We start from the raw sequence: 21,269 nt of genomic DNA, 5'->3' as shown, positions 1-21,269 counted from the left end.
CCAGTGACATAGAGTACTATGTCACTGGAGATTCATGACAGTGGGTTACATATTGGGAAATGTCTGGAAGCTAAAATTGAAAAGATCTTGGTGATACCTTAGATATTTAAGGTGAGTGACAAGAAATGGTTCCTAACTCTTTAGCTTTTGGTGTTTGACGTATGCCATTGGAGATATGGAGAGCCCATTTAATTAAAGTAAGTAATACTAGATAAAAATTTGATTTCAGAAAATTTTGATTTTAGGCAAGAGAGAGGAAAGATGTTAGCAGCCAGTCATACATACAGTTTGAAGCTCATAGAAGTCTAGGTCAGAGATATAATTTTGGGAGCCAACATGCATTTAAAAAATTAGTAAAAATCAAAAAGTTTTGAGCATATAGCCTGTATAATTCAAGGCAAAATAGGTAATATTCCTAATATTTTTAACAAGATATTTCAACTAATCATAGATGTTGACATTAAAAATGGCATACAAAATAACCTGAATTCTCATCAGAGATTACATTCTTTAAATCTGTGACCTGAAATTTATAGAAATACTTAGGGATAAATTTATAATGCCTAGTTCTATAAACTACCTAATAATACCATAATTTACAGACTTTTAAAAATATAATTAAGATTTAACAATATACAATTTAAAATTTGCCACAATTGATGGAAAAATGGTTCTTATAATTATGAAAGTTATAACAGTATTTGAGAAATGATTAAACCATATAGTAACAAATATTCCTTCTCTCCATGATGTGAAATGAAATGTACCATAATTTTGGTTTCATATTTTTTCCCACAAGTTTCAATCACTTTTTTTTTTATAGATTGAGATAAATCGTGTCCATTTCTTTAAAGAATGAATGACTTTGTTCTGTGCTAGTGGTTATTTATGTAACCCACCAGGATCTCTTAATTCAGCATAAATGTGCTTCAGATATATATCCAATACGATAAAGAAATTGACACTGAGATTGTCACTGAGATGTTCAAAGATTGATGATCCTTCTTAAACATAAGATAGCATTATCAATTCAGGGTCACTCAAAAGGAAATCATGAAACTGTCAAAAGTATTACACTACTAATTTTTCTTAAAAGACATTATTTTTGTTATAGTTAGTAAGTCTTTTATTCTGTTTTATTCTGTGTTCGGAAAATGAAACCTATATAATATTAAGCTTTCTTAAAATAACAAAACTCATTGATATCTTTTAAGGAAGAAATTATATATTTTCACTCTTCCTTCTATATTTAAACTGAACACTCAAAAGGAATACTTTTTCAAAAAATTATTGCACTTTAGTTGTATAGGGACTGTATTTGATCTGAACATTTGATAATAAAATAATGCAGTCAACATTAATGTATAGGCTAGGTGGAGAGCTAGAAGAGAGAAAGAGCAATTAGGGAGATCATTTATAAACTATATAAATGTCTAATCAATGTACTATATACTTGAAATTAATAAAATGAAATTTAAAAAAATGATGCCTATTACATGGTATAGGCATTTACTAAAATGTTCACCTTTCCATTGCTGTAAATACTTGCATGTATACATTAGAGTTAATAATTTTTAAAAAAATATTTAGATCAGTAAAAACTATAAAATTAAAAAATCAGTAGATAGTTGGCTTATAAAGTAATTCATATAAATATACATATATAAGTATGTGTACATAGACACATGTGCATATATACTAGATTTATTAATTCAGAGTATAATACATGGGTTATTTTACAGATATATTCTGTATGGAAATTGTTTTTAATGTTATAATGAAGAACATGCTAAATGCTCTCTGGCTTTACTTATTTTCAGCCAATAGAAACGTGTGTGTGTGTGTGTGTGTGTGTGTGTGTGTGTGTGTGTGTGTGTGTGTGTGTGATATTTCCCATGTTGGATGGAGTTAATTCACTCTAAGGAGAATTCGAAGAATTTGCAACATAATATCATTGCTTCAACACATGTACAAAGAGGCCCTTTCAGGTTATATTTATAGTCATACTATTGATAAAGTTTAACTGCAGAATAAAAAGATGACGTTCACTCCTAGGTAGTTGCAATGAGCCCCTTCAGATATCTATGAAATTGCATCATGCCTTGGAGTATTGTTTTAAAGATGAAGTAATTGTGTCTTTCATCATCAAATAGTTATAAATTTGTTTATTTAACTAATTAAACTTAAATTAATCTTAATTTGAAATTGATGTTATTTTAATTAATTATAAATGTGTCCTTAATAATCAAGTAATTATAAAAATGTTCTACTTGTTACATTATTAATGCTGTCACTGGAATACGCTAAATTACATCCTAGTGACTTGGAATTTCTGACCCACCCAAATTTGTTAAAACCCTACATTATTAGATAATGTGTTAGTTATAGAAACACTTTTCATATTACTGATAGATAGAAGAGCAGATGGTCACAATCAGGTTGTTGTTGTGTGTGTGTTTTTTTTTTTTTTGATAAAGAGATATAACAAGGAATAATCTGATGATTTGGGTCCAAGAATATTTGCCTATTTTTTAAAATTATTTAATCAGTACTTTGAGAATGTTTAAATTGAAATTTGACAAAAATAGCTTTCCTTGAAAATAATCAAATCTTGGGTTTATTTATTTCATTCTTTCATTATAATATTAACAACTAATTTCTGAACAACCTTTGTATTGTATACCAAGCAATTGAATAGGTACAAGTACTCCATACTCTACTAGCAATGGAGTTCTACACCTGTAATGTCAAGCCTAAGTTACTGCATGGGTCAAATGAAAGGCGACAGAAAGAAACTTAACTTTGGGTGGTGGATACACCATGCAATATACATATGACATCTTATTGAACGGTATTCTTGAAACCTATATAATTTTATTAACCAATGTCACCCCAATAAATTTAATTTAAAAAAGAATCTAAGCTAACAAAAAGAATTACTACCTAATTTTGTTACCAACACCTTTAATATTTTCAAGACCCTCAGATTAATATAACTGCAAACACAAAGTTACCTTACCCCATTTTGGAAATGCAAGAATATTGTATATGTGATTACAAACTAGTATTTTACTTATCATGATATATTTACCTGAATTTTGCGTTACATTTTAAAAACATTATGAGTAATACTTATCTTCTAATACTAATAATACCTAATCGTTTCTCAATTTACATTCACATTTCATCCTCCATATCTCAATAATAGTTCTTTGTCATGTCCCATTTGATGAAAATAAACTAATGCTTAATTATTAAAAGTAGAGTAACTTCTCTAAGATTCAACTTCTTATAAGTGTTTTGTCCAAAACGTGAGAGTTCTCTGATCCTTAATCCTGGATTTTTTCTATAACACAAAGAAAATATCTTACTAATAGCCATAAAATTTTAAATTTATTCTTGTTTGATTAACCATGTGCTATTTAATTGTACAGATCATGGGTTTTTGAACTATACTATAGTTATCTTTATATATCTATTTATAGTCATGTGAGTTTAAAATTTTGAGTCGCTTATATCAAAGAATATATTTTTATGTATTTAAAATTTGAATACAATAGACTTGTATTACTGAAGGTGGGAAAATGTTGGATGAGTGTACCATAATTTATCTCAGCTGCATTATCTGCACCTAGTCATTATTAGTTATCTAACCCCAGAAGCTTAGTAGGGCAGCCACTGAGAGTTTCTATTTATACAGTGAATGTTCTGTTATATATATAGGTTTTTGTGAGTAGTCTTTTTTTTGAAGAAGAAGAAGAGAGTTTCTCTTTTTTTGCCTGAGGGAGGACCCAATTGCAGTTATGAAAATTACTATTTTGTCAAGTACAGCTGTATAGGTCAGCTTGCTTCTTTCTTAGGTCTTAACTGTTTTCTTTGTGTTTGAGCTAAACAGGTAAGTCCTATTTAATTGATAGCAACAGCTATCCTCTGTCTCTTATCAATAGTTGGTTTTTCTGAAGAAATGTAGGGTCTATTTTGGAGAACCAAGAGTAGAATAATGAATTCAGGTGGCGCTGACACTACTACATACTCTGCAATGTACCTGGGTAAGTGACCAAGCCCTCTTCCCTCTTCTTTTCCATCTTTTTCTTTTCTTTTCTTTTTTAAAACGAATTTCGGACCATGTAATATATAAAAACTTCTGTAAGCAGATTGAATGGAATGTGTTGATGTTTTGAAAGGACAATGGGCTCTGATTCATATTGATTTATTCTTTCCCATTCATCTCTTCTCTCCTTCAACTCTTCTTTTTTCCACCTCTCTACTACTTTGTCTCCTTTGTTATACTGTATCTTTGTATAGGAATGTCCTTGTCTGAATTTGGATTCCTCTTAACAGAAGGGGATTGAAAAGATGACCTCCACAGATCACTAGAAGCGCCGAGACACTGGCACAATGTCAGAAAATATGTGAGGTGAATAACTGTCAAGTTAAAAAAAAAAAGAAGCATCTTCTTATATTGTGTTTTGACAATACAATGATCCCTTTATAAGATCTCTTTGATATTTATTGATACTAAAGCCTCATGCTGCTCTTTTTTCAGAAATCATCTATAAGATTAGCATTAATGATTTATGTGTGCTAAAGATATAAGAAAAATTATCGAGAGAAATTTGATGTTAAACCTTGCATCAAGGTTGGGAATTTGAAGAGATTGCTGGAGATCAAGTGAGTCCTCTTTAAACATTATTTGTATTTTAAAAACTTATAACATGTGTGTGTGTGTGTGTGTGTGTGTTGTCCTTATTCATGTAAAAGTCTTAGATCTAGTTTTAAATAACACTAAAGAAGCTGCATGCATATTTTTTATCTGTTGGAACTCAATTGTTAAAGAACTAAAAGAAAGAGAAAGCAGAAAAGAAAAGGAAGATAATAAACCAGTAAGCATAAATCAGCAATTTAAATACCTGTAGTGCATGCTATTTGCCATTCTGCTCAGTGAGTAAATATTTCCTAATGAACTTGATATGGTAGAAGTTAACCTGCTGTTCCTTGAGCCAGTTCTAGTACCCAGTTTCCATTCTAACACTGAATTAAGTAGTGTTTGAAGATAATTATTGTCTTCTTACTTTTTCATCAAATATAAGCAAGATGACTGCTTTATTTAGTGTTCAAGTAGAAAAATAGTAAGAAAAAAAGTGGTTCTGTTGATTTAGTTAAGAATTAATATTGCAGTGTCCAACATGATGCCTTGCTAACAGATTTCCAAAAGTAAATTTCACTTTATGAGATACTTGCCTTATGTTGTCTATAGTTACAAACTTCCACCAAAATGCAACTCTATTTCTTTTTTGATGTTTCTGAATTTTTTATTAATTTTGTTGCTTTTGTTTTGTTTAGACTATAAGTCATTTGAAACAAAGGCTATGCTTTTCTATAGAACATAACATTACTAAAAAAGCTATGCTCAATAAAAATATACGGATTAAGTTTTTAAGTAAGTAGGTATAATTATCAGTGAATTCAAATATTTATCTCACAAATTATTGTGAGGACACATATTTTCTACTTTAACTAAAAATAGTCACGGGTAATCATGGAAAGTCAAAAGGGAATTTAATGTGTATATTTCAATAGAATGTCTTATAACTGGTTACCTATTAAATATTATAATTAACTTATTAAATGGGATCTATATGGAATAGTATTTTTTGAAGTTAAACTAGTCCAAGAACGTTTTATGTAGGTATCTAAAGCACAAAAATCATATTTCTATGACTCCACAACTAGGATTATAGGAACATCAATTCCATTTTCTGGGTCAAATAACAAGTGACTTTCATATCAATATTTCCTGACTTCTACTTTGTCTTCTCAGGTTTTTGGCATTCATTTTTGCAATGACCTTCCTGTATAGGGGGGTGGAGTACTGGAAACTTAAGGAGATTCTGAAGTCCCTTTATGATATTGTATCTGAGAGACTAGAAGGTACCAAGCTTAGAAGTTTTGCTTCTTCAGTCGGACATCAGTTGTCACTACCCAAACTTATCAGCAGCATGATCACTGTCATGGTTGTCACTGCAGTGTTCTTTGAATAATGATGCTTCTCTCATGTGAATATAAGGTTTTATCAGTATTAACACTGAAATGAATCAATAAATGTTATTGTTCATGTGTGCGCATAATATGGTGATCTGTTGAAACACATGGGAAATAACTTTAAAAATAATTTTTTTAGGTAAAACTATCTCACCTTCTATAATATTTTCCAACATTATTTTAAAATTTAAATTTTGTCATTGATAACCTATTCAATGAGCTGAAGCTAATATAATAACTTTTGCTTCAATGGTCCAATGAACATTACAAATATACCAGATTTTTGTGAGAAGTAAAACTGTTTCTAACTACACTACATTAAATTATTAATATTGCACACATTTTGAGACAATCTTAAAATAAACCCAACATCTGCATTCATAGTTTTCTCCTTTGCTCCTTTCTCACTGATAAATTACTTTTCCTCCTCTCCATAACTCATTCTTCCTCATAAATTTGTATTCCACCTGCCTCTCCAGGAAGGGTAACAGCAGGCTTGAAATCCATAACTTCTGTGGATGCTCAGGAAAAGAATGCTTAATGTTGAAAGACTAAATGCAATTTTTTTTGTAGAGACTTATAAGTTGATTCTAAAATTAATATAGAAGAAACAGGATCTAAAATGGTCACACCAACTTTGAAAAAATGAAGATAAAAGTTAAGGACATACTATTTGCTTTCAAGATTTACTATATAACTACAATAATCAAGAGAGTGTTGTATTGGAAAAATATAGACACGAAAATCAATGGAACATGTTAGAGTGTCAAGAAATAGATGTGCACAGGTATGACCAATTGATTTTTAATAAAGATTAAAAGGAAATACAATAAAGAAATAACAAAAAAAAACTGGAAAACTTGGTGCTGAAAAAACAAGTGCTAGAATAAATGATGCTGAAATAATTAGCTATCTAGTCACAAGAAAAAATGAACATTGATCTATACCTCACATCATAATAAATAATTAACAGAAAATGGATCCTAGATAGACCAAAATATAAAATAAAAAAACTATAAAACTTCTAGAGAAAATACCTATTATTCTGGATTAGGCAAAGATGTTTTTAGCTTTTTGAGGTGAGATGGAATTGTTCTATATATCTTTTATCTGTATAACTATATGTCTTATAAATCTTATGTAAGTAATAATTATACTCTTTACAGGCTGAATTTTACAATGTATAAATTATACTTCTATTAAAAATTAACATAATCCAGTTCTATTTATAATAGGAAAATATAAAAATACTTTAACCACCCAAGTGTTCATAAACATGAAATTGAGAAGCAAATTATAGTATATTCACTAAAGAAAGTACTGTTCAATAATAAAAAAATGATGAATCATATTCAAAGAGAGTAAAATTTGACCCTAATGTTAATCTAATCGAATACATTTTTAAAATATGTATTTTTTAAGGATTTATTATTTTCTCTGAATGAGTACTTGATGAATTTATAGTTAGTTTCCTTATCATTACAGGGTTCCTACTGAAAGAAATGTTATGATGTACTATCAGCCTGAGCTGGTGAATGAGCTCTAGGTCTAAGTCATATGTAGTTAAATTTAGCTTTTATGACAATATAATCCCAAGTGTTATAAAAAAGTGTTTATTTTTCTTTATCATTACTCTAAGGTACAAGCTCATTTCTCCCTGATGGGTGAGCTAAGTAGATTGTAGGAAGAATTAAAATAGAACAAAAAAAATTTTTAGAAAACCAAAATACTATCTTTCAAAACTAAGGAGTATAGTTTTTTCTTATATTTATCAATTTTAGTCATTAATAGTGACAGTGGTGACATCAAAATATAAATTCTGCTATAGATTAAATAATCGTGTCCCCTCCCAAATTCATGTTAAAATTCTAACTTCCAGTGACAGTATTAGAAGACGGGGTTCTAATATTAGTTTGGAGGTGACTAAATCATGAGTGTCTTCATAACGGGGTACCAGAAAGATCTCATCCCTTCTGCCATGTGAGAACACAGCGAAGATAGCTACCTATGAACCATGAAACAGGCGTTCACCAGACACTGATCTGCTAGAGTCATGACCTGGGACTTCTCAGCCTCCACAACAATGAGAAATAAATTTCTGTTATTTATAAACCAACCAGACTATGGTCTTATGTTATAACAGGCCAAACGAAGACAAATTCCAATGTGTTAAACATTTTACTAGATGGTCCCTCTGTTATATTTACGATGGTATGTATTCATTATAATAAAAGGCTGCTTAATTGCATGTGGTAGACTGACTACTGTCCTTTCTTGTTTCATACATTGAACATTTAAAGGACCATTATTTGGTCTGCAGACCTTTTTACAGGAAGACTAACTTAAAATAAAAACAAATGAGAAAATAAAGGAACTAGTAACTAATAATGATAAATACTAATTATTTTTTTCTTAGCCTGACACTGTTTATTCTGGGCCTTTAGGATAATACAGAAGTCACAGCATTTCTGAGTGGGGCACTACAGGGAGCTCTCTGTGGCTCCTGTTTCCCAGCATTCCCCAGCTTTACCATATGGTCAGGAGTATATCAGGGCCTTTAAAGCACATCCTCTAGCTATTCTGCCTGTGGAGGGCTCATGGCAGCCCTGCAGTCTGTAGATGAGTAAAGGGCCTGCTGTTTCACTTCTTCGTATGTCCCCAATACAGCAGATTTGTGATGCAGGAAGCATTGCTGTAAACCTAGAGAAATGGCTGCTTGCCAAGTCTTGGAATTTACTCAAGCTGTATCATTTATGGAAATTGATTATCTTATTTATGTCTGGGAGGTGCTAGAATTCTCTGTGGAGTGTAGACATAGGAACATAAGAGAGGTAATGAGAGAGGCAGAACACTTGCATATGTATGGAGACGTACAAGGAAAAGGACAATTTTCTATGCAAATGTCAAGCAATGCCTTTATTTTATTCAATACCTCACAAACTGTCAGTATTAGACCAAGGTTTAATGATTATAAATCTAGTGTTCTTTCTAAAATACCACAGTCTTGTTATCTAAAGATATTTCTGCTCACCATTATCATTAGTATCATTTGAGTCAAGCCCTCTCCAAACATGAGCTTTCAAAGGCAATGATTTCCGGAGTCCATTTGACTTAAGCAATTCATGTAGGTTCATAAAATCATAGGTTCTAATTTCCTGAACACTCACACACAGATTTGTTGTGGAAAACAGGAAGGAAAAGGGAAAAGGCCAATTTTTGAAAGACCCAGAAAGTCAAAAATCACCTAGAATTTCCAAAATGCTTTCTCCTCCAAAAATTATTTATATTAATCAAACAAAAATAGTTTAGGCACTGCTTTTGACCCTGAAAATACAGAGATAAAAGGATATATTTTTTCTCCCAATAACTTACACACTCAGAATAAGAAAGATAGATGAATATTGATGATAAAATTTGGCCATTTCTAAACAGATGTAAGTCCAGAATGCATATAAATGGGCACTAACTGTGACTAAGAGATCCAGTAAACATTCTGGAGTAAATAACATTTGATTTCCTCTTTTTTTTTATTTATAGTATCAAATAGAATACAAAGTTCTATTAAAATATTCAGCCAGCTCTTTTCCACTTTCACTCCCAACATCTAGCTCAACTCACCGTCATTTCTTATCTGCAGTTTGTAATAACTTCCTAATCAGTCTTTTTTACATTCATTCTTGCATCTCTACAGTCTATCTGTTCTCCAGGTAACATCTCAAATTATGTTTTAAAAATCGATAGATGATCGTGTCACTCATTCGCTAGAAAGTATATAGAAAAATTTATCCAATCTTAAAGAAGAACTTTTATTTTTTATCATAGCTTATAAACTCCTGCATAATTATGTCTTGGTTTATATCTCTAGCCTAAGTTCATGCTATATTTTCTCCCTATTAAATTTCTTTCTAGATCTTGTGTACATTCCTCTTATGCTCAAAGGTATAATTTCGCCTTTGAAGTATATAGTTTCTTCTCTTGTAGTACTTTTCTTAAATGCTTCTTACTTTGATTTTGCTTCTCAATCATCAAGTTTCATATTAAATGCTGTTTATTCCTAGATGCTTTTTGAACCTTCAGAAAGAGCTACAACATTTTGCTATATGCTTTCATGTAGCATATAGCAAAGCATTTAATCATGCTTGAATTTTTATATTTATTTTATAATTATTGGTTTAATAAATTATGACTTTACTAAAATATCAGCAAAATATCTCTTCTTAGTTTTGTCAAATAAATGAATGATTCAAATTCTAAAGAATTAACTAAGCTGTTGAAGAGAGTAAGAAAAGAAAAGGTATTTCAGGAAGAATAAAAAGCTTATGTAAGTGTTTTTGAAGCTTATACATATAATAATCTACAGACAGATTCCACAAGGCATGTCTAAAGACAGATGGTAAAATGTAGATCTGGAGTGTTTTTAAAGGACTCATTAATGAAGGACCCTTTATTTCACACTAAGGAATTTTGATTTTATTCCAAAGCCAATGAGGACTTAATTTTATAAGTTAGTTTTATGTTTTGTACACTAAAGTACTATATATATTAGAAGGTAGCATGATTTGAGCCATTTGTTGGTATTAGTAAAGGAGAACAGGAAATTCAAGATTATCCACGCTCTTCTGAATTGGATCTCTAGCTCATTTCTTCCTTTAGGGTTTTAAGCATTCCAAACTGATCCCAATCATAAAACAACAGTACAAAGACTATAGTAACAAAGTTCTAGCTACCAGAGGATGCCAGGGCAAGTGAGATTTCTAGGGTCTTTTCTGTTCGGCCTCTAATCCCATTAATAAGGGCTCCATCCTAATGATTTAACCAGCACTCAAAAGCCCACCTTCAAATACCATCCTATTGGATGTTAGGATTTATAAATGAATTTTAGAAGGACATAGATATTCAGTCTATAGTATACGGTTTAAACGATAAACATGAATAGTTAAGATAAAGAATGAGGGAAATAAAAGACATTTTTTTTTCAAGGGAAAAGTAAAGAAAAGGCAATTTTAATTTGGTCTGCAATCAGGGATATATGGAAAACAGTGGGTTAGAAAAGAGAAAATACGGAAACTTATGATCAAGAGTTAGATGTTGAAGTATGTAATATCTAAATTTAAGGGATTTCTAGAGATTATGAGGTAGGAGATATTTTAGATATCTAGAAAATTTGTGTTGGAATTGAGGTCAATAGTTTCATATTTTATAGAAAGTTATCTACTTCAGCTGCAGAAGTCTGTCTTTTATAAAATGTTAAAATATAGAAGAACTTGTCATTAGGTAACATGACCAAATGTTTTGTTAACACTTTTTAAATTTCATAATAAATATTTTTAGGGGCAATTATCTTAAAATAATAAAGATGCACATTTAATTAGAAGTTTAGGATTGAATTTCTATTAACAACAAAGTTGGTAATGAACATGTCAATTAAGCAAATATTTGACAATGTTTACCATCCATTATAGAAACTTTAAGGATATTGCTGTCATAAAAATAAGGAGATGCATATCTGTTGAAAACAACTTCAGGAATGTTAACAGTTTGTAAACAAAGATTATGAACAGGTGTGGCTTCAAAAGTTGTGTTTTTAAAAACATTTTATTGAGATATGATAAACTTGTATAAAACTATACAACATCTACCACAGTTTAAGTTGTGTTTACATATAACTCTGTTATGTATAACTTTTAATTCAGATCAAATGACTTCTTCTAAATTAATTTTACTCATTTTTAATTCCAAGTTTTGTGGCGCATACAGGAAAAATGATCTACTAGAATTTAATATGTAGTATCTGTCCAATCAATTAATTATTTAATTAATAATACATTTATTTATTTTGTACTAGCATGCATTTTTTTTATCAAGTTAAACAGAAGTTTAGGGGGGAAAGGTTTCCAATATTTAGACCTCATTCATCTATACAAGTATGTGCCATAAAAACCATAATTTTGTAAACCAGAAAATATAAGATAAGGCTATAATGAATTAGCATGCAGTTGGAAATTAAATACTAGTTGCATAACTAATATTTGGTAATTGATTAAAAACTCTTATTTTAAATAATTTAAAATAGTAGAAATTTCTGCATTTTAATAGAATTCTTTTTATTCTCAGAAAACGTTAGCTCTTTTTTAGTTCCAAAATCAAAGAAAGATATTCCTTTACATGAAACATAATTTAAAGTCCTACAAATGAGTTGCAGAAATAAAGAATAAAAATACATTAGCACATGATATTTGAGCTAAATATTGTATTGTACATTAATACAAGATAGTTAATATATAATATAAAATTAATGTCATCGATTCAGTATTAAAGATACTATAAAACCAGCTTAAATTTTATTTTGATCCACATTTTGCTTTCATTTTCTCCCCTAAATATGAGGTAGTTAGTATTCATTCCCATTACATTGTTTTAGAATTCATTATTTTTAATATCACCAAGACTAATAATAAAATGATGAATTTTTTATTTGCTAAAATTATCATTGAACACCTGAAAAACGCATCATAGAAACATTATAAATATTATATAACCAAATTATATGAAATGAATAAAACTTTTTAAATACCTGCCATGCACAAGACAGTGAAGTAGCTATTTTTAGAGAAAAATGATTGTGAAAATTACTTTTATAGAGCTTAAAAATCAAGGAAATAATAAGGAAAGAAAAATTAATAAAAATAATTTAATAGAATGTCAAAGTAATAAAGATTTTTTTTTTCAGGAGAAATGTATAAAATAAAATGAGTATAGAGTTGGGAGAGATTGCTATAGTCACTGGTGGTTTGAAAGTATGTTTTAGGATTTACACATTTATTAACATCCTGTTTTAGCTGGTATAGAAAATATTATTATTGATTGGGGATGCCCAGTTAAAGCAAATGGCAAAAATCTATTTTATCTAATATTTATAATTCTGAAAAGCAAGTATTATTATTACTGCAAATGAAGGATAAAAATGAAGTATATAGCAAATGACTTTACCAAGATCATTGCTCTTAAGAAACTAAACAGGAAATAAAACCCAAATATGTCTGATTTCAAAGATCATGCTCATTTTCTTATACTATGATCTCTGTTTGGGACTGTTATTCCTTATTTAAAATTAACTTTTTACTTTAACATATTTATTAAGAAAGGAAGTAGAAGGGGTTGAAAATTAAGACTTTGAAAGCATAATGATAAGTCACTTAAGGTTTTATAAATATATTTTTTCTATTTTTTTATGAATATTATAGTTTGCATTGTTTTTTTATTTACCCTATGTGGCGTATTCCAATATTAAATGATTTTTAAACTAATCTAAGATTTTAAACATGTAGGTAATTTTTTCAGTAATCCATTAGTCTTCATTTTTTAAGTCATAATTCACTGACAAGAAACAAAATTATTATGTTTATTTGTTCTGTCAGGTTCTTTCTACTTAAAAGACTAGTGCAGACCAAATTCAAGGGATAAGATTTAAGACAACAAAATTCTAAAACCATTCTAATCCAAACTCCATCCCACCTAATTAATACAAAAGTAATATACTATTTGGTTATTACTACATTAATAACTTTTTATTTACCCCAGGCTAGGTTCATTGTGAACATAGAACAAGCAAAGCTTGCTTGATTTCACTCTTCTTAGAGAAAGATTTGTGAAATCCAGAATTTGAGAACCACATGAAGAGAGCATTATCACAGGACCTCCAGGTACCATTTTATAAGGAATTGAGTGGCAATCACACTAACTTCATTGAACTCATTCTAGATGAGGTAAGAGACAAAAGAATAAAGAGTAGTATAACATCATATCATTGTCTATGAGCATTTGAGATATTGTCTTAATTAGAACACTAGAGCTTAATTTTCTTCTTTGTTAGAACAAAAGAGCCTAGGTTTTTCAATCCTTTTTGCAACTTTAGACTGAAGATATATCAAAGAATAGTTATGCTATTTTTTTCCTAATACACATAAAATTTACCAAATTATTTAAAGGGAAATGTACACTGATGTGTAGTGTATATGTTCTTGCATTTTAAATTATTTTAGTAAATATAATAATGTATGTTCATTTTGATTAAATGTACCTTATTATTCTTTCCAATATAGAGTACAAAACCAGATGAGCAGGCCTCATTTTACACAAAAATGTGTTGATTATATTAAAGTTCACAGGGTGTTGTTCTTATTAATAGTTTAATTAAAGAAATATGTCAGGGTTACATTGGCTAACTTTAGAGAGTGGTAATCTAATGATGTTTTATATTATGTTAATTTTTGTATTGTTATGTTTAACATAAAGCTGTGTGAAACCCTATCATCAGAGTACTTTAATTTTAAAATCATGCAGCTTTTAAGAATAGAGTACATATCAGCAATTCATAATAACTTCATCAAAATAACAACAACAAAAAAAAAACAGTATCATGTTTATATGACCACAATAGCAGGACAAATTTCTATCTGAAAGCTCCATTTATTATTTCTTCTCCCTAATTTTTATGAGACTACTTCAATACATATATAACTTTCAAAGTGATAGAATTATACTTTTAATGCCTAGGATTAATATTTCTCACTGATCACTCTAAAGTAAATATAATGATAATACCTACTTTAATCTCCTCCATCTTTGATCTAAAATACAAGTGGAATGCCTCCAATATACCAAACAAAGAAAAAAGAAAAATACTACACTTTCAATAATTTCTCAGCTGGCAATTAAAATAAAATATTGATTTAAACATTTTCTCTAAATAAATCCTCAGGTGGGAGGCCTTTGCCCAGTCTTGTGCTGATAATGTTATCCTTTCCATTCATGTTAATATCACACTCTCACAGCTGGATGAAAAGCCATATAATCTCTCAAATAGGTCCAGGGTTTGAGTCAGTTATTCAGAATCAAACAAAAATAGAGTCAAGTAATATCACTAAAAAATAGTAAGACTCTGGCTTTCAGGATCAGTTTTATCTTCACAATCATTTATCTTTGCACTATTTCTTAGCTTTCCCTCTTTAAAAGCTGGTATACTAAAATAAGCCAATTCCAGAGCCTACAAATCTGGGAATTATAAATTTAGGAAGAGATTCTTTAGCGTCTGGCTACCACTTTGTTTCTCAAAATAGGATTTCATCTCTTAGATAAATTTCTGTTCCGTATAACTGTTTAGGACATAGAGATAATATTTCTTCCTATGGGGCTATGTCTGCAACAAATAGACCCTAAAATATTATAATGGACATATACATATATTAAAATTTCAATGAGATTATTGTAAACCATAATTGTAAACTATCTAGCTCAGAACTATGTTATTAATGCTGGTACTAATAGGCAACATAGATATCTGAGTTATTGGATTCCTGGATTTCTAATTTCTAAGAATAGGATAATATTATTTTCAATACCTATTTTGATATATTAACAAAAAAACAATCACTTAATATCTGTTAGTCTTTAGCTATCTCAAGGAAGTTTGCGAAATTGTCACTACTCTTTACCTTATTATCTTCTTCACCCAATTACAACCTATCATGTATCGAGATATTTTTTATGCTAGGTTTTACGATTAGTGAATGCACAAACATTTCATTTATTCATATTTTCCATGGTTTTATAGAGTAATTATTTTCCTCTTAGGCTTTTTATTTCATGCTTTAAAATTCCAATAATTTTATCTTGATTATTTCAGACTACTTCCAAAAGATTTTTAAATTTTTTAAAATGTAGTTATCTTCTATTGAGTTACTATTATTATTATACTTTGGAGATATTATAAGAATCATACAGAGTATTCCACATGTGCCCACTCTATAGTATTATCTGAGAATAATACTATTGTTCTTACTATTGCCTTTTTTTTATCATGAATATTTTTCAGATTGACTTTTTGTATAGGGTAAGCTGTCATAATTTGGTATTCTTAAATAACCTACAATACTTCCTCGATTAGAATTTTTAGCTTGAAAATGATAACCCAGAAACTATAATCATATAAACTGTCCACTTATAGTTGATTGGTAGCCACTAGTTTTAATCCCAATATAACCCTAAGTTTTGATACCTGAGTGATGAAATAAATATCCTCTATCGATTGCCTTTTTTACTTTCCTCATAGAAATGTAAAATTTTATAGTTAACTCCAAGAGAAACCTCAAAAAATATTGTTTATGATATATCTCATGCTTTAGGCAAAATGAAAGACTATATTATAAAATTTGTGTTCTAGAAATATGACTCAACACACATGACTGTTAATAAAGTATAATAAAATATATTAAAAGGGAATGTGTTTATGCTTACAAGTCAATAATGAATCCCCATATTCATGAAGTTAAAGAGATGCCGTGACCTAGGGAATGGGTACAATAAGATATTGAACTTGTTCTACAAAAAAAGCATGGGTATTAATATTCATGCATTAACAAGAAACAAGTTATCAGAGACAGGTGGTCACACTATGGTGTAATCAGATAAGCTCCATTGAAGTAATGGCATTTGAGCAAAGGTTATATATAGGTGGTAAAGTAATTATCAAGAAGATATAAAAAGGAAAAGTATTATAGGCATAAATAAATTATATGCAACCACTGACATTAGAATGAGATGAAGTCATAAACATATGAGGATTGGGGAGATTATACAATAGATAATGAAAGCCATTATAAACAAAGATAGATAAATCACATCCCCAAGAAAATATACAACCTTCCCTTGTTACAGAGTTTTGGATGTGGAAAAAAGTCTCTTTTAGAAATTAGCATCCTGATACATTATTACATGCATATTTAGAGTACAGTTTTTTTCACTTATATGGCTTAGTACTCCAAGATAAGGCTTATTTTTAATCATGTCACAGGCAGAGATAAACTTTTGGCATGGTAGAATGAAGAGGTCCTCTCACTTCAAAACAATTGTAAAACCTGAAGAAAATTCTAAACAAAACAAAACAAAACAACCCACTATATGTTGCATGCAGTTGGACATTAACCAAATGTATACGACAAATCGGGAAGCATTTATCCATGCAAAACAACTGAGCTTCGAGTACAAACAGTGGGAATCTGTGGAGTTCTCAATCAGGCTGCTCCCATCACTCCTTGTTTGGTAAACATGGTAGCTGTAGAAGGAGGCAGACCATAGAAGCCAACCACTTTACTCATGAAAGATACTCACTTGACTTGGGCCACAAAACAAAATGTTCATGCCCAGCAATTATATCAGTGAGAGTAACAATTTCAATGGCAAGAAAAAAAAAGAAGATCATCAGACCAGCTAATTAGATCTTATGTCTTTGTAAGAAAAAGCAATAGACCACTAAAACAGAAAAAAAAAAAATACAATGGAGAGCTTATAAATGAAGAAGTCACAGAAGAGCTTGATAATCTTTGTACACATCGCTGACTGACTTGATGGTTGTATGAACAAACAGGGGACCCAAGCTGTCATATTATTTCAGTGGATAAGGACGCTGTGAGTATAGTCAAAGAAAGACAAAAAGGCCCAGCAAAAGGAAATGGCAGGGTAGACATAAAAACTGCCTTTATTTTGAAAGAACTCCACAACTCACATACACATCTATCAACAGAAGGTGAAAACCTTACTGGCACAAGACATTCAAACAAAACCTCTGAAAAAATCATTGGCTGGCCATTAAGCAGTGCAGATATAGAAACAATCCCAGAAATCACACTTAAGAAAAAAATTATAAAATAAAATCAAAATTAAGCAGAGACAGCAGTTATACACTAAAACAGAGTGGAATTTTACAGATTTAGTCTGGTAAATTGTTTAAAAATAATGAAATAAATAAATACAGTAACAACACCACTAGGAGAAAAATTCAAAATCTAGAATTGCTATAATATAGTATCTAAAATGTCTAGATCCAAAAAAAAAATTAAGAGCAAAGAAGAAAAATGATTCAAGTTGGGAGAGAAAATCATCAATAGAAACTACCTGATGTGCTCAGTTGTTGGAGGTAGTAGGTAGTAATTTTCAAGCGGCCATTAAAATATTTTCAAAACACAAGAGAAAACCATGAGAAAGCATGATGATAATGATCCATCAAGTTGAAAATATCAACAAGTCAATAAAATTATATAAAATAACTAAATAGATATTCTAAAGTTGAAAAAAACTAATTGAAATTAAGTTCACTAGAGATACTCAAAAACAGATTTGATTACGCAGATGAAGAATAAGCAAATTTAACAATAGACTGATAAAAGATATCCAATTTGAAGAATGAGAGAAAAAATATGGAAATACATCAAACCACACAGAACTTTTGGCAACATAAAGCATATTAATATATAAGTTATGTGAGTTCCAGTAGAAAAGAAAGAAACAAAAAATGTTTAAAGATCTGATGGCCAAAATCTTTCCAAATTTGATAAAAACAATTATCCACATATCCAATCAGTTCAATGGTTAAAAAAAGAATAAACACAAAGAGATCAATCTACACACAGAATAGCAAAACTTTTTAAAACAAAGACAATGAGATAATATTGAAGGTAGTAAAAGAAAAATTACTCAATATGTAGAGAGGAAGAGCTATACAATTAGCACTGACTTCTGATATGAAACAATAGAAACCAGAATGCTATGAAAGAACACATATTTAAAGTTCTAAAAGGAAAAATAAGTTACAACCAAGAAGTCTATTTCCAAAAAATCTATCTTTCAAAAAATGAGGTAAAATGAAAACCTTTCTAGAAACACAGACTGAGAGAATTTTATACTAGCATACGTGACTTACAAGAAGTTATTCAGATTGTCAGAAAAACTTCCTGTAAGAATTTCTTAAGGGCGTCTTTCAAGCTGAAAGAAAACGATATAATGAGGAAGTTTAAATCTACAAGAAGTAAAAAATAACCAAAAATTCTAGTAAATATAAAAACATCTAAATACTTTTTCTCTTACCATCTTACAAGTCATAAGATGATATGAAGTAATTATTATGACACTGAATTGTTCACTCTGCATATAGATGTAATATAAAAATCATAAGACAAATTAGGAAGAGGAAATTAAATTTCATTGTAACAAAGTTTCTCTATTGTATAAAAACTAGCTTGGTATTAATATATACACATATATCACATATTACATACACAAACAAGGAAAAAAGATTCTATATACTTTTCTTATCACATTTAATTTTAATTTTTGATATATTAGACTAAATATGAAAATAACTTTGACTGATATTTATTAGTTGAAATATTTCTTAATGACTCTAAGATAAGAAAAAAACTGATAAAATTTTAATTAAATACTTTTTTATTGAGTTTTCCCTACTTGCCATAAATTCTTCTAATTGCTAAGAATACAATGGTAACCATTACTAAAAAATATCCCTTTGCCCCAGAGCTTACATTCTCAAGAACAAAGAAAATGTTGATAAAGTTGTCCACAATAAAATGAAAATTTTAAATGATAAAAGATAGTGTAAACAAAATGGACAAAAAATAGACTGAAAATAATATATGGTATGTACATAGTCGGAAAAGAGTTTACTTGCATATGCATAAAACATATCAACACATCAATAAGAAAAAGAAACCTGCCCAAAATGAGAAAATGTGTAGAGAAAAATCTTGAATAACCCAACAAATAACCAACTGAAAGATTCTCGAACTAATCATCAACTTTAAAAATTTATTTAAAGCAATATTAAAAAATAATTTCATGTCTATAGGATTATACAATTTTAAAAGTTAGGACTTTTTGGAAGATGTTGGTGAAAACTAGAAAAAAAAGAGCATGGCACAGTGAATATAACTGAGAAGAAATTGGTAATATCTAATGAGGTTAAGGATGGCCAAACCTTACGCTCTGTAATTGACCTAGAGAAACTCTCATGTATGTGCAGAAGGAAGCATGGCTATCAGTGTCCATGGCAACACTTATGTGCAATTATGAACAAACTAAAGCAGCTTAAAAGTACACTTTCTTGGTAAAAAATAAATAAGTAAATGTGGCTAATTCATACAAAGGAATATTACACTATATTGAATTAATGAGACAGACTGAGAAAGATAGTTTTTTAAATATCATGTTAAGAATGTTTTATAAAGGTAAAGAAATGCTATTATTTGACTTTTGTAAATATGCAGAACTAATCCCACATGTTGTTTGTATGAATATGTGAGCAGTTCTATATAAATATAAATTTTAGAGCTAAGGTGTCTATATTCACACCAACTTGAAGTTACTCATGAGAGTGGAGAAGTAAAGTATGAGGACTTGGCCAACGGCTGTGTTTTTCAGAATTTAAAAAAAAAAAAGCCATGGAGCTATTGTCAAATTGTTAATATTTTTTCCAAAATTTTGTAGTCAAAGAATTGCATTTTGTGTTATTTGCGTAATTTTATATTTTTATATTTTATATTTTATATTTTTAACAATGTTATAATAATTTTAATATTAAAATTGGTATAAAACTAGGTTAAATTTTAATACAAATCTTTAAAATATATGCTTCAGAATGTCATAGTGAATAAAAATAATCACATATAAAAACAAAGCGGTTTCTCTCCAAATACTTCCATTGTTATCCTACCAGTGCACTTCATTGTTTATTTAAAGATCAGTTACTACTTGACAGAAACCAGGGAGGAAAAAAAAATCATTCGTGTTTCTGTTCAAGAGTCAATTAATTAGCAGCTAGGGATCTGAGAAACTTTCATGAAAATATAAAAAGACATTAACAATGAAATAACAATCAGAAAAGAAACCATTTTCAAAACTAGGACAATATAAAAATAGATACATGATTTTTAAAAAATCAAATTTACATGTAGATTTTCCCCTTCTTGAAAATACCTAGAAACTTAGTAAAACCTTAGCAGTTGCTCTCACATATGTAAACCAATTTTTTAAAATATTTTTTTTTGTATTTTACATTATTTTCAGGTAAAGATCTCTACACCCCTATGTTCATGACAGCACTATTCACAATAGCCAATGTATGGAAGCAACCTAAGTGCTCATCAATAGACAATCGAATAAAGAAGTTATGGTACATATACACAATGGACATAAAGAGTGAAATCCCACCATTTGCAACAAGATAGATGGACCTAGAGGGTATTATACTGAGTGAAATAAGTCAGACAGAAAAAGATAAATGCCACATGATTTCTCTTATATGTGTAATCCAAGGCACAAAAGAAACAAAACTAAATGTAAAACAGCTTTCTTAAAGCTGGTTCACCTTCCAGGAA

Source organism: Rousettus aegyptiacus, unplaced genomic scaffold, assembly GCF_014176215.1.
Source record: "Rousettus aegyptiacus isolate mRouAeg1 unplaced genomic scaffold, mRouAeg1.p scaffold_m13_p_10, whole genome shotgun sequence".
In the NCBI taxonomy this organism is placed as follows: Eukaryota; Metazoa; Chordata; class Mammalia; order Chiroptera; family Pteropodidae; genus Rousettus; species Rousettus aegyptiacus.
Note: the sequence above shows the minus strand (reverse complement) of the source record.